Raw genomic sequence first — 14,577 nt, 5'->3', positions numbered from 1 at the left:
CTTCTTAAATTTTAAAATATCCCCCTCCTTTCAAAAAAATTCTTTGATTGTGATTTCAGACTTAGACATGTTTTAACAATTAGAAACTTTGGCCTTATGCCAATTAATTTATAAAAAATCATTAATCAAACTTGTAAATAAACTTAACAATGTTGACTTAAAATTTCAAAAGACAAAAAGAACTAACACCCATTCAAACTTTTTGGCCCTTTGTGCCAATTTTAACTTAAAATTTTGATTAAAAGCAACCCACTCATTTTGAAATTGATACCATGAACTACGAGGTTTTGATCCCTCATTTTTATGTTGGTACGTAGGCACAAGTCTGAAGATCTTGTCAAACACAAAAATATAATCAAATGGATTCTTTTCTCATCCCCGCATTCTATTCATCTCAAACATCATTTTATACGAAACACACCTACACATATAAAAAAGGGCTCCCTAGGATACCTTGGGTGCTAACACTTTCCCTATGTGTAACCAACCCCCTTACTTGTAATCTCTGGCATTTTATTAGTTTTGATTTGAAAACTTCTTATCTTTGGGTTTTGTTCGTACTTTTCCCTTTTACTTTGGAAATAATAAAAGTGCGGTGGCGACTCTGGTTTTATTGACGTTAAGCTTATCCATAGTTTGATGGTCATGAGTTTACCACTATAGAAATTAAGTGGCAACTCTGTTGGGGAGTAGTCCTCAGTGGGTTTAGCCTACTTTTTTATGTGTATATATTTGTATATTTGATGTTTGTATACTTGTTTGTGTGATATAATCTTCTTGTTGTGCTTGGTGATCTCTGAGTGGTGAGATAAGTTCTAACCCGAACTTGAGTGCAATTAAGATAGGAGGATGGTATAGTCATGTTCGACTTTTGCGGAGTAGTTCTTAACAAGTTGGCTTGAGACCCATCTACTCAGTGGAGACCCTTTTGGAGTTATTAAATGTCACACAAGTCATTTGTGGTTAGGCATTACTTTCTCTGATTTTGGGGTCCGAGAAGTTGATGACCGTAGAACATTTAACCCAACTTGGCCTATTTAGGACGTAGTGTGGAGACTGTTCAGGTGTAGACTTGATAACAGTTGTTACGCGATGCTACACTCAGACGAATTTCTCTTGAGAATATTATGGGATGATGAGTCAGTCATCATAACCTATAATATCTGATAGATGGAATTAAGACTCTTGGAACTTTTTAGAACATGATCTACAGGTTTTTATCCTTTGTACACTCCTTTGGGATGGTTCTTAACCTGACTCCATGTTCGTGACTCACAACAAACCCTTTGATTCTTGGTTGATCCGATCAAGTCTTGTCAATATCAATGGAACTTGGGTGTTGATAAGGTGAAAACCATAATCCATCAAAATGGACGATTGATCTTGACAATGACTTAATCCATACCTTGACCTTTGTTTGTGCTTGCCTCGTGTGTGATCCCTTAATCCATCACACAAAATTAAATTTCAAGGAACGAAGGTCTTATTTGCAAATATTTTCACACCATGGATTATGGACGAAGGAACACTAAGAAGTACAGTTTTAGATGTCCTGATTTGAAAGAGCTAAGGAAGCTATCATCCTTTGTATTAGATCCCTTGGACTTCAAGCAACGTCACGGGAAGCTTTTACCTGTGTTGTATACTGATGTGGGTGAAGGACTCTTGAGTGTATTGGTTCAGTTTTATGACACTCTCTAACGTTGCTTCACTTTTCCCGATTATCAGATTATGCCTACGTTAGAGGAGTATGCCCATCTCTTGGGAATACCTATTTCTGACAAGGTGCCTTTTAGTGGATTGGAGGAGATTCCCAGATCTCATATCATAGATGAAGCTCTTCATCTAAAGAAGTCTGAGATTGAGGCTCATTGGATGAAGAAAGGAGGAATGTTTGGGTTGACTTCTGAATTTCTCATAGGGAAAGCTATTGTATTTGATCAAGCCGGTAGTATGGACACTTATGAAGCCATTTTTATGTTGCTCATCTATGGTTTAGTGTTGTTCCCTAACATTGATGGTTTTGTTGATGTTAACGCCATTATAATCTTCTTGATTGGGAATCATGTGCCTACTTTGTTGGGTGATATGTATTTCTATTTGCATTTGAGGAATTCTAAAGGTAGTGGGACTATTGTGTGATGTGTTCTTCTTCTGTACAAGTGGTTTATTTCGCACTTTCCTCAGACGCCTGCTTTTTTGGGGAACAAACAATGTCTACGGTGGTCTCAGAGACTCATGTCTAGCACTAATGATGATATTGTTTGGTATGATTCTACATTGAGTAGCTTGGATATTATTGATAGTTGTGGTGAATTATCTAATGTGCCCCTTGATGCGGTGTTTCGCAAGTATACGAACGCGTCAGAGTAATATAAAAGATTGTCGAATCCACAGAGACCAAGTGTCAATCTATCGTTATCTATTGTTATGGTGTTTACCAAAGGCAATCAAAATAGGTGTTTTTGGAGTGTGCAATGAAAAGTAAAGTGTTGAATAAAGATTAATTAATAAAGACAGGGTCGAATGTAATTCACGTAATCAATTAATAATCCAAGTACTTGCTAATAGAACTACTTATGGGCAATGTTTTCTACTTTGAAAAGAACTAATTTAACAGGAACTGTCGCTTTCGCGTATTCAGAACCGAGTTGTACTCCCTAATCAAACCCTCTTATTGTCACTTATAAAAAGACGCGCATTGTGTTAGAGTAGTCAACCTATTTTTAAGAAATATAGTATCTTGACTAAGTTGAAAAGTATTATAACCTGGATTTCTTAACCAAAAGAGGTTCTCACGAACCAAACTCTAAACTTATAAACGCGTCCGAAAATAGTTTTAAAATCTCTTTTTTTCTTAAGTTAAAAACTCCTAATGAACTAAACAAAGCGCTTTCGCTGTTTTTGAAATAGTTAAAAACAATTAAGTTTAAAAAGACGTTGGACGGCTTTCGATCTTACCCAACGGAATTGAAGTGCGGGAAAACTTAAGTTGAAAGTTAAAATAGCCCTTAAGTGTTTCTAGGAACAATTGTACGGATTATCGGTTCAATTACGATCCTTACATTCTAACCTTATAGATTTAGTTAGACATAGTAAAGTAAAAGTGCATTAAAATAAATAAAAGTAGTGCGAGTGCGGAAAGTAAATAAAAGTAGTGCGAGTGCAGAAAGTAAATAATTTAAAGCGAGTGCGAGGAAATAAATAATTTAAAGCGAGTGCGAGGAAATAAATAATTTAAAGCGAGTGCGAGAAATGAATAATTTAAAGCGAGTGCGAGAAATAAATAAAGTAAAGCGAGTGCGAGTGCGAGAAATAAATAAAGTAAAGCGAGTGCGAGAAATAAATAAAGTAAAGCGAGTGCGGGAAAATAAATAAGATAAAGACAAGTAATAAAAACCTGCTCCAATCGGAGGGTTGAGTAATTTACAAAGCGGAAATGAAAATGGCGGCAGGATTAACTTCCTTCCAATGTGCTCCAAACTCGATTACAGACTCTATCACAGACTTGATTACACAATTGTGATAACACTTCAATGCGAAGCGATTACCACTTTATAATACTGAATATATGCCTAAGTGAAACAAAGTTGCTTTGAGTTTGCCTCTGCTCTAAGTTTGGATGATTGTAAAAGTGATTTCGAGTTTCTATTTATAAGCAAGTAAAAAGATGGAAATGACAAGGATACCCTTCAACTTGAAAATGGGAGGGAAAACTTTTCCTCTTGTGGCGCCCGCCACAAGGCCAATCTGAGGCGCCTTAGCGGAAGTAGTGGGGAACGTAGAAGTTGAGGGAAGTTGAGCTTGGACACGTCATGGCAGGGTCTATGGCGCCAGCCATGGGGTAGGCCACAAGTACGAAATGCTGAATTTTAGGGTTTTGGCTCTTTTTCGCTCCTTTTCTCGATCGAGGCTCCGATTAAAGTAAAAACTTGAAAACAAAGGAAAACATAGCAATAACACAACAAAATAACAATAAAACAACTAGAATGCATGTGAAATCGGAGTCGAAAATACGGTAAATTTCAGTGTTATCAAACTCTCCCACACTTAAACCTTTGCTTGTCCTCAAGCAAAACATTAAAAAGCTCATAAAAGAAAATTTATGTATACGAGTGCTTCAGGTAAAAATTCTAAGTTCAAGTCGGGATGCAGTGATAGGTACTAACTGAGTGAACTAAGGGTATCATGATGACACTAATCCGCAAATACGGACATAAACTTCATTCCTATATTAACCAACCCATATTATCCCACAATACCTAGGCCTGCCTCTTCATCTCTTTTTGTGTCCTTTTCATTCAGGCGCAATCACATTAAGCCTGTTATCCGTACATGCTTCATAGTAGAGTGGCCTGTTAGTGATTATGATCTGAGCATGGGGTTTCTGGCACATAAATATGTGTAAACCCTTTTATTGGATCCAACTGTAGTTGTGGGGGATCGGATCGTAATCCGCCCTACCGAGTTCAGTGCCAGATACCTCTGAACCAACTAACAGTGGGTAAGTTTTTCTTTTTGTAGCAAATTTTTACAATTCTTTGGTTTAAATGACTTTGTGAGGGTCACCTATACCGGAGTTGCCTTTTTTCTTTCTTTTGTTTTTTTGTTTTTTTGGATCATTCACTTATTTGCATCGGTCCCCTACATAGAGGATGCGTAGGCCGAAGCTGACTGCTGAGATAAACTACTGAGGACTTATACGGAAATGATGATTAGGGCCATGGTATATGGGGTTTCGGGAGTGGTTCGTATATTTACGAAGTCTATGGTGCTAAAATAATACTGATGTTTCGCAAAGTTCTCCCAAGTCACCGCATCCTTACTCAAAACATGTCCTTAAAACCTGAAAACTTTCGAAATAACACTATTTTCTTTTGCAAAAAAAAAATTGTGGGGCTAAAGGTATGGGGAGGTAGGATTGTACTAAAGATCTACTATATTTGGTGACTCGTCAGACTCATGCATTATACTAAAAAGAAAAATAAATAACTAAAAGGAAATAAACTATCTAAAAACAGCAAAGCAAAAGCGATAAAGGAAAAAACGAGAAAAACAATAAAGAAAAGACGATAGAGTCTCCTCCCACACTTAAATCGAACATTGTCCCCAATGTTTCGAAATAAGATAAGGGAAGAGTTATCTGACAACCTATTGCTGACCACTAGTGCCCTCGCCATCCTGAGGTGGACGACGGGATCGGGTACGACGACGGTCTCTCTGATCCATCCTCGCCTGCAGGGCATCCTAAGCGGTCCTCACTTCTCGAAGGTTACCTAAAATGGTACCCTGAGTGTTTTCTATGAGAGCAATATGATGACGGTGGTGGTGTTGCTGACGGGCTTGTGTATCTGTGATCGTTTGCAAGGACTGTAGAACAGTGTTGTAGGACCTGTCTGTCCTCCGCTGTGACTCTTGCATGAAGCTCATGTTATTCGCCAGCTGTTGTTGGATGGTATAGAGTAGGTCGTCACGCCTCTGCTCTCTAGCCATATGGTCACGCCACATCTCCTCCGTAATATAAAAGCCAGGAGTGGTACCTGCAGAAGAAGAAGATGGTGCGGTGTGTGGTGGTGAAGGATGATGGGGGGACATATGGGGTACGGGAGATCTCTCTCTCCGATCATATTCATCATCGGTGTCATGTCCCACCTCATCATGAATGTTAGGAGGAAGAGGACCCAAAACAGGTGGAGCATCTAAAGCATAGGCCCAATTCCTTTCATCTCGTACATCTGTACGTCTAGTGCACAGTAAAACAACAGATGGGATGGCTACACCATGAACCATAAGCATATAGCCTCCTTCTCTCCTCGAACGGCACAGTTTCATGTCTCTCAAAAATTTTAGGTTAATTGTGCGAGGAGGTAAGGGGTTTAGGGTAGCCATCTCATGGTTCAGGTTAAGCGCCCGAGCAATAGATGTAATCAATCAACCAAAAGAAATCGGTCCCGCTTTATTCAAAGTTAAAGTGATATGAGCAAGCATGAACGGGACCGAATTAATACGTCTATTTGTGAGGCTTCCTTGTAAAAATAGAAGCTCTCTAGCATTAACCTTGTTTGGATTCTCCCGGCCAAAAATAGTGCATGCCAACAGATATCTAAAAACTCTGATGGTTGGGTTATGGATAGTTGAGGCAAGAACTCCTTCAAAAGAGTTTATGGAAGTGTTTGATAAACGCTCCCAGAAGGAAAATACCTCAACTGACCACTTTGAATCCAAAGGGCCCTCACAAATAGCACCGTCCCCATGAGGGATCCCTAACAAGCTGGCTAGTTCGTCGGTACTGAATTCGTATTCAACAGCAAACATTCTAAATCTGACAGTACCAACTGTGCTAGCAGTGTTAGGGTTGACAATATAAATTAAGGAACTTAAAAATTTAATTGTCAACCGCTCATAGGTGGGTTCTTTGTTGGAAAAGAAATTATGCAAACCTAAGTTATCTAATAAATGAAATATGCTATGATAGATACCTAAAGTGTAGAGACAGTTTTCGCCAACATACCTTGTCGGGAGGATTTCCCGATTTTGCAACCGTTCGATCATTTTTCTTTGTCTATCCCCCGGTTTCCCTCCTCGAAGAATGAATCCGTTAAACTCCATTTGAAAGCTCTTGAAAAGTGATGAAGAAGATGAAGTGGTTTGTGAAAAGGTTGGATTTTTACGAAATCCGATGGATGAAAATGAAAATGGAAATCGGAAAAATGATTTGTACGGTGTGGTGGTTAGAAAAGTATGAGCTTTTTGTGGGTTCAAGGATGTTTTTCCAAGGTGAAAAAATGGGTTTGGAAGGTTGTAAGGTGTGAAAATGGTGAAGAAAGGGGTTATGCCCCGACCTTTTACAGACGTTGTGGCGGGCGCCACAGGGTCTATGGCGGGCGCCACAAGGAAAAATCTGGTTGGGCCGGATTTTGGTCCTTTGGCTTGGGCTTCTCTTGTCTTTTGGCTTTGAGGGGTCCGGATAGCATTTGTTTTGTGATTTTCCTAGCATCATTGGCTTGCATAATTTTATAAAAGTAAAAAAATAAAAATAAAAATGAAACAAAAATTAAATATTAGACTAATAAATAAATAAACAACTAAAATAAAAAATGCAAATAAAACAAACATAAGACATATATAGATAAAAGTAGAAATATCGATGTATAGATGTAGTTTATATAATATTCCAAATGCGATAATATAAGATGGGTTATGTAAATACGAGAAAAATAAAATAAAATAAAGATAAAATAAGATGGAATGGTGAGATCATATAGTAGGGATGTCATCTTCCTGAGTGGATCCACGGAGCGTGGCTACTTCCTGCCTGAGCTCTGCGATCTTCTGATATAGACAGTCGGCTTCAGTAGCATGGGTGAGATCAGACACTCCTATCTGTAAAGTGAGGTCAGCCACCTCCTGTCTAAGCTCTGCGATCTCTCTACAACACTCAGCAATCTGAGTACGGATGTCGGGGGTCTGCAATGAAAGATTAATAGAGAAATCAGTGATCCTAGGAGATGGTGGTGTAGGCGTGTATTCAGCAATGGGTGGTGATATCGGCTCCTCGACGGTCTCTCCCTGGCCCTCTAGAGCATAACTCCAATTCGCTGGATCATGCACACTGGTCATCATAGGATCTGGCAGTGTGAAATAGTGGATAGCCTCGCTGTCGACTAGCAATCGGAACTGACATGGGTGGAAAGAGGCCCTCCTCATCAACCCTCTGGTCAAACAGAAGTCGATGTCCATGGTAGTGTACCCACAGTAGGTCCGAAGATGTAACAGCTTGCGAGACAGACCTAAAGCGACAACAATCTGCGTGATGATTCCGCCAACATGGATGACTCCTTCGGTAGATCTGGAGATACCGCTGAGACTGTATAATAAAAAGTTCCCACATGCTACTGGGCGAGACTGGGATGCATAAAATAATAGGAAGATCTCCTCTTCACTCAGTAGTGTCTCTGCATCCGGTCTTCCTAGGAAGGAATGTGCTAATATCATCTGAAAGTATCTGAAGGCGGGGTTATGTATAACATGAGACAGTTGCGTATATGGATCTTGGCTTCCGCCACCCGATATATCACTCCAAAACTTCTCCACCTCCTTACCTAGAAAATATCCCATAGGTGTCTCCGGGATAGCATCAGGAGTGGTTTGGAAACCCAATAGGTCGCCGAACTCTTTCTGGCTGAAGGAGTACTCAACTCCAAAGAGCCTGAAAGCAGCATACCCATCTGGTCCAGAGTATGGGTCATAGTCGAATGAACTCAGGAACTCCAATGTCAGGTTCCTGTAGGTGTTATTCAAGTCATCAGCAAACTCGTCCCAGTGAAGCTGGTGGCTAAGGAATTGGATACTCGGCTCGATACCCAGTGCCTCCATACAGTGCTGATCAGGATAACGTGTGGGTGCCATAGGACGCTGATACAGAGCGATGTAGCGCTCTCTCTGAGCATTATCTCTATAGGCCACGTGCATGTCATCGAAATCCTGCATCCTGTAAAAGTTAAGAAAGTGATCCTGAAAATACAAACCATTCAAATTTTAGTTTTAATGCAAAATATGATAAAATAAAATAAAAATAAAATTAAATAAATGCGAAAAAAGTAAAATGGAAGAAAAACCATGGGTTGCCTCCCACGCAGCGCTTGTTTAACGTTATTAGCTTGACGATTAGAATTTATACACCTGTAGTAGTAGGAATTGGTGGATCAATCAGGGTGTGGCTTGAGTAGTATGCTGGAATGTCTCCTCCTTCGTAGGGCTTCAGTCTTTGTCCATTTACAATGAATGGACTACAGGTTTCGTTCTTGATTTCCACGGCTCCGGATCTCAGAATCTTGGATACTTCGAAAGGACCGGTCCATCTTGAACGTAGCTTTCCAGGGAAGAGTCATAACCTAGAGTTGAAAAGGAGAACAGCATCGCCTATATTGAAGTTTTTCTTTACTATTCTTTTATCGTGATAGGCTTTTGTCCTCTCTTTATATATTTTTGCATTCTCGTAGGCAGATTGCCTAAGTTCTTCTAGTTTATGAATGTCTAGGATACGCTTTTCTCCAGCGGCTAGGTAGTCTAAATTCAAAGTTTTAATGGCCCAATAGGCCTTATGCTCTAATTCGAACGGTAAGTGACAGGATTTTCCATAAACTAGTTGATAAGGAGTAGTTCCTATAGGGGTTTTGAAAGCGGTTCTGTAGGCCCATAATGCTTCTTGAAGCTTCTGAGACCAGTCTCTCCTAGAAATAGAAACAGTTTTCTCTAGGATTTGTTTTATCTCCCTATTAGATACTTCTACTTGGCCACTAGTTTGTGGATGGTATGGTGTTGTTACTCTATGCCTAACTCCATATTTTCTTAAAATTTTGTCAAATATTCTCGATATAAAGTGTGATCCTCCATTGCTTATGACTAAACGTGGTGTTCCAAATCTAGGGAATATATAGTTTTTAAATAGTTTGATAACTATCCTAGTGTCGTTTGTGGGCGCAGCTATAGCTTCAATGCACTTAGACACATAATCTATAGCTACTAAGATATACCTGTTACCTAAGGATGGTGGGAAAGGTCCCATGAAATCTATACCCCATACGTCAAAGAGTTCTACTTCCTGAATGTTTCTTAGAGGCATTTCATCATGTCTTGAAATGTTTCTAGTGTGTTGGCATCTATCACATTTGACAATGCAAGCATAGACATCACGCCACATGGTAGGCCAGAATAGGCCAGCTTGAAGAATTTTGGCGTATGTCTTAGAGGTGCTCGCATGTCCACCATAGGGTGCAGAATGATAATGCTCGATAATATTATTTACCTCTTCTTCTGGAACGCAACGGCGAAAAATGCCATCTTTACCCCTTTTGAAAAGGAGTGGTTCGTTCCAATAGAAGTTTCTCACATCGTGGAAGAATTTCTTTTTGCGGTGGTAGTCAAGATCAGGGGGTACTATATCAGCAGCTAGGTAATTAACGAAGTCAGCATACCAGGGCACGTTACTTATTGCTAAGGAATTTTGGGGGTGCTCATAAGGATCTAGGTTATTATCTTCAATGGTTTCTACTCTAGCTATCAGTCTATCATAGGCGAAATCATCATTTATGGGTACTAGTTCAGGTTTTAGATGTTCTAGCCTAGAAAGGTGATCAGCTACTACATTTTCAGTGCCTTTTTTTATCTCTTATGTTTAAATCAAACTCTTGTAGTAATAGAATCCATCGGAGTAACCTGGGTTTGACATCTTTTTTACTTAATAGGTAACGAATGGCAGCATGATCAGTGTAAACTATAATTTTTGCTCCTACTAGAAAAGATCTAAATCTGTCTATAGCGAAAACTACAGCGAGTAATTCTTTTTCAATTGTTGCGTAGTTAAGTTGGGCAGCATCTAGGGTTCTACTGGCATAATAAATGGCATGTAATTTTTTATCTTTCCTTTGTCCTAGAACGGCTCCAACTGCATAATCACTAGCATCGCACATTATATCAAAAGGTTCTGACCAATCAGGTGGTTTCATTATGGGTGCTGAGATTAACGCTTGCTTTAAAAGATTAAATGCGTCGTTACATTTTTCATCAAAAATGAATTCAGCATCTTTCATTAAAAGTCCAGTTAAAGGTTTGGTTATTTTGGAGAAGTCCTTAATAAAACGCTGGTAGAATCCAGCGTGTCCAAGAAAGCTTCGGACTTCTCTGATGGTTTTTTGGTGGTTTTAGGTTTTCTATAACTTATATTTTAGCTTTATCTACCTCTATACCTTTTTCGGAAACTATATGTCCTAAAACTATTCCTTCGGTCACCATGAAATGACACTTTTCCCTGTTCAGCACGAGGTTCACCTCCACGCATCTCTCCAGGATTTTCTCAAGGTTAGCAAGACAATTGTGGAAATCAAATCCGCAAACTGAGAAATCGTCCATAAACACTTCCATGATACCATCTAGGTAATCTGCAAAGATTGACATCATGCAGTGTTGGAAAGTAGCTGGGGCATTACAGAGGCCGAATGGCATTCGTCTGTAGGCAAAAGTTCCATAAGGTCATGTAAAGGTAGTTTTTTCTTGATCTTCGGGGTGGATAGGTATTTGGAAGAATCCAGAGTATCCATCTAGATAATAGAAGTAAGAGTGTCTGGCTAGACGCTCCAACATTTGATCTATAAATGGTAAAGGGAAATGATCCTTCCTAGTTGCTTTATTTAATTTTCTATAATCTATACACATCCGCCATCCTCCTTCTAATCGTTTTGCTACATGTTCGCCTTTATCGTTTTGCACGACTGTGATGCCTCCCTTTTTAGGTACTACATGCACATGGCTCACCCACTTACTATCAGAGATCTGATAGATTATACCTGCCTCGAGTAACTTAAGAACTTCCTTTTTAACGACATCACTCATTATAGGGTTTATTCTTCTCTGATGTTCCTTGGAGGGTTTTGAATCTTCTTCGAGTGAAATCTGATGCATGCATACGGATGGGCTTATACCTTTCAGGTCAGAGATATTATATCCTAAGGCTGAGGGATATCTTCGTAAAACGTCTAAAAGTTGGTTCGTTTCCTCTTGGCTCAAGGTAGCACTAACTATAACTGGACGGTTCATCTTTTCATCGAGGAACTCATATCTCAGGTTCTTAGGCAGTTCCTTAAGTTCTAAGGTTGGTTTCTTAGGGCATGGCATAGGATCTGGAGTAAGGGATAAACATTCATAAAGGTTATCATCGATGTAGGGTTTCTTAAAGTCATCATCTTCCCTTATGAGAGTTGATGGTAACTTAATTGTTTTTATAATTTCTTTTTGTTCTAATTCTCTAACACATCCATCAATGATATCTAAGGCATAACACGAGACTCCCATCACAGGTGCCATAAGAAATTTCGAAAGTATAAATTCTATTTTCTCGTCACCCACCTCAAATGTCAACTTTCCTTTCTTGACATCTATTATGGCTCCTGCAGTCGATAAGAATGGTCTACCTAGAAGGATTGGTATATCATTGTCCTCTTTGATGTCCATGACAACAAAATCAGTAGGGATAAATAACTGACTTATCCTAACAGGAACATCTTCTAAAATGCCTATCGGATATTTAACAGATCTATCGGCTAACTGAAGTGACATCTTAGTGGGCTGTAATTCTCCTAAGTTTAACCTCTCACAAACTGCTAAAGGCATTAGGCTCACACTAGCTCCTAAGTCTAGAAAAGCTTTTTCGATGACATGATTACCCAAAAGGCAAGGAATGGAGAAATTTCCAGGATCTTTATCTTTCTTTTCTAATTTGTCCTCGGAAATAGCATTACATTCCAAAGGCTTCGGATCGTCAAGTCTACGTTTGTTGGTAAGGATGTCTTTGAGAAACTTTGCATAAGAAGGTATTTGGGTGATGGCTTCTGTGAAAGGGATTTCTACATGAAGTTTTTTATATTGTTTATTGATCTGGGTTTGTTTGAGTATTTGCGGATATGGTATAGGTGGTTTATATGGAGGGGGTGGTACGTAAGTTTTATCTTTAGGTTTTTCTCCTTTTTCTCGACCTTCCTGGTTTTCAGATTCCTCTGGTTCCTTTACTTCGTCCGGGGGCTTGGTACATTCCTTAGAAGTTTCGGGTTCACTCAATCTAGGGTTTGGTGGCTCATCATAAGCGTTCCCACTTCGTAGGGTAATGGCATTGGCTTGTCCTCTCGGATTTTGTTGAGGTTGTCCAGGGAATTGTCCTCCAGGTGTAGTCTGAGGGGCTTGGTTTAAAGCTACCTGAGAGATCTGGGTTTCAAGCATCTTGGTATGAGTAACTATTTGGTCAACCTTGGTTCCTAACTGAGTAATCAATTCATTAACATGAATGTTTTGATTCATGAACTCCTTGCTTTGTTGGGTTTGAGCGGTGATAAAATTTTCCATAATTTTCTCAAGGCTCGGCTTTGGTGGCACAGGTTGCATAGGTTGATTTGATCTAGGGGCTTGATAACTAGGTCTTGGAGGTGCATTATTTTGGATAGGGTTATTGTTTTTATAGGAGAAGTTCGGGTGATTCCTCCATCCAGGGTTATAGGTATTCGAATATGGGTTCCCTTGGGTGTAGTTCACTTGCTCAGAGTGGGTTTCGTTTAATAGACTGCATTCTGCAGATTGGTGTCCTTTGGTTCCACATATCTCACAATCCGACGAAACTGCGGCTACAGTATTCGGGTTTATGCACATATGTTCGACCTTAAGGGCTAATGCGTCCATTTTAGCTTGCATCATGTCTATAGAGCTTAGTTCATGCACTCCTCTTTGGGCTTCCTTTTTCTCAACTGTCGCTCGTTCGACTCCCCATGATTGATGGTTTTGAGCCATATCTTCGATGAGGGCACTAGCTTCAGGGTAAGGTTTGTTCATCAGAGCACCGCCTGCGGCAGCGTCGATGGTCATCTTTGTGTTATAGTGAAGTCCATTATAGAAGGTTTGAATGATTAACCAATTTTCTAAACCATGATGTGGGCATGCTCGTAACAACTCTTTATATCTCTCCCAAGCTTCGAACAGCGATTCTCCTTGGTTTTGGGTAAACCTAGTTATATGGTTTCGGAGAACGGCGGTTTTACTTGAGGGAAAATATATAGCAAGAAAAACTCTTCTAAGGTTATCCCAAGTCGTAATGGAATTGGATGGAAGGGAATCTAACCATGATAGAGCTTTATCTCTAAGGGAAAAAGGAAATAATCTTAAACGTATTGCCTCAAGAGAATCTCCATTGGTTTTAAAAGTGTCTGCTAATTGAAGAAATATTTTTAAATGTTGGTTTGGGTTCTCAGTAGCGAGACCTGCGAATTGTCTTTGTTGCACTAGTTGCAACAGGGACGGTTTAAGTTCAAAATTATTAGCTGGGATGGTTGGGTTTACTATACTAGAACTAGGTTCTTCGTTTGATGGTTGAGCTAAATCTTTAAGAGGTCTTTGGTTTTGATCTTCGGCCATAGCTCTCTTAATTCTATGAAAGAATAAACGTGCGCGAGCGTAACTTTCAGGTTCCGCCAGAGGGTATACTAAGCTTAAACTTCTGGTGCTGCGAGTTCTTCGCATTGACCAGCGGGAAATAGCCTAAGTCTAAACGATATAACAACAGGAAAATGAAATTTGACGAAATTGGTCCCCGGCAACGGCGCCAAAAACTTGATGTGGTGTTTCGCAAGTATACGAACGCGTCAGAGTAATATAAAAGATTGTCGAATCCACAGAGACCAAGTGTCAATCTATCGTTATCTATTGTTATGGTGTTTATCAAAGGCAATCAAAATAGGTGTTTTTGGAGTGTGCAATGAAAAGTAAAGTGTTGAATAAAGATTAATTAATAAAGACAGGGTCGAATGTAATTCACGTAATCAATTAATAATCCAAGTACTTGCTAATAGAACTACTTATGGGCAATGTTTTCTACTTTGAAAAGAACTAATTTAACAGGAACTGTGGCTTTCGCGTATTCAGAACCGAGTTGTACTCCCTAATCAAACCCTCTTATTGTCACTTATAAAAAGGCACCTATTGCGTTAGAGTAGTAAACCTATTTTTAAGAAATATAGTATCTTGACTAAGTTGAAAAGT

The 14,577-nt window shown here is 39.4% G+C and overlaps 1 non-coding gene across 1 annotated transcript; it reads left to right on the top strand.

Annotated features, from left to right (window-relative positions):
- Positions 1-13,462: 13,462 nt before the first annotated feature.
- LOC127090234 (small nucleolar RNA R71) lies at positions 13,463-13,569 on the top strand. The gene has a single exon (XR_007791760.1). It is a non-coding gene; the product is annotated as a small nucleolar RNA R71 (small nucleolar RNA).
- Positions 13,570-14,577: the final 1,008 nt, after the last annotated feature.

This window comes from Lathyrus oleraceus, chromosome 5 (genome assembly GCF_024323335.1).
Source record: "Lathyrus oleraceus cultivar Zhongwan6 chromosome 5, CAAS_Psat_ZW6_1.0, whole genome shotgun sequence".
Lineage (NCBI taxonomy): Eukaryota > Viridiplantae > Streptophyta > Magnoliopsida > Fabales > Fabaceae > Lathyrus > Lathyrus oleraceus.
This window is presented reverse-complemented; position numbering and strand designations above follow the sequence as displayed.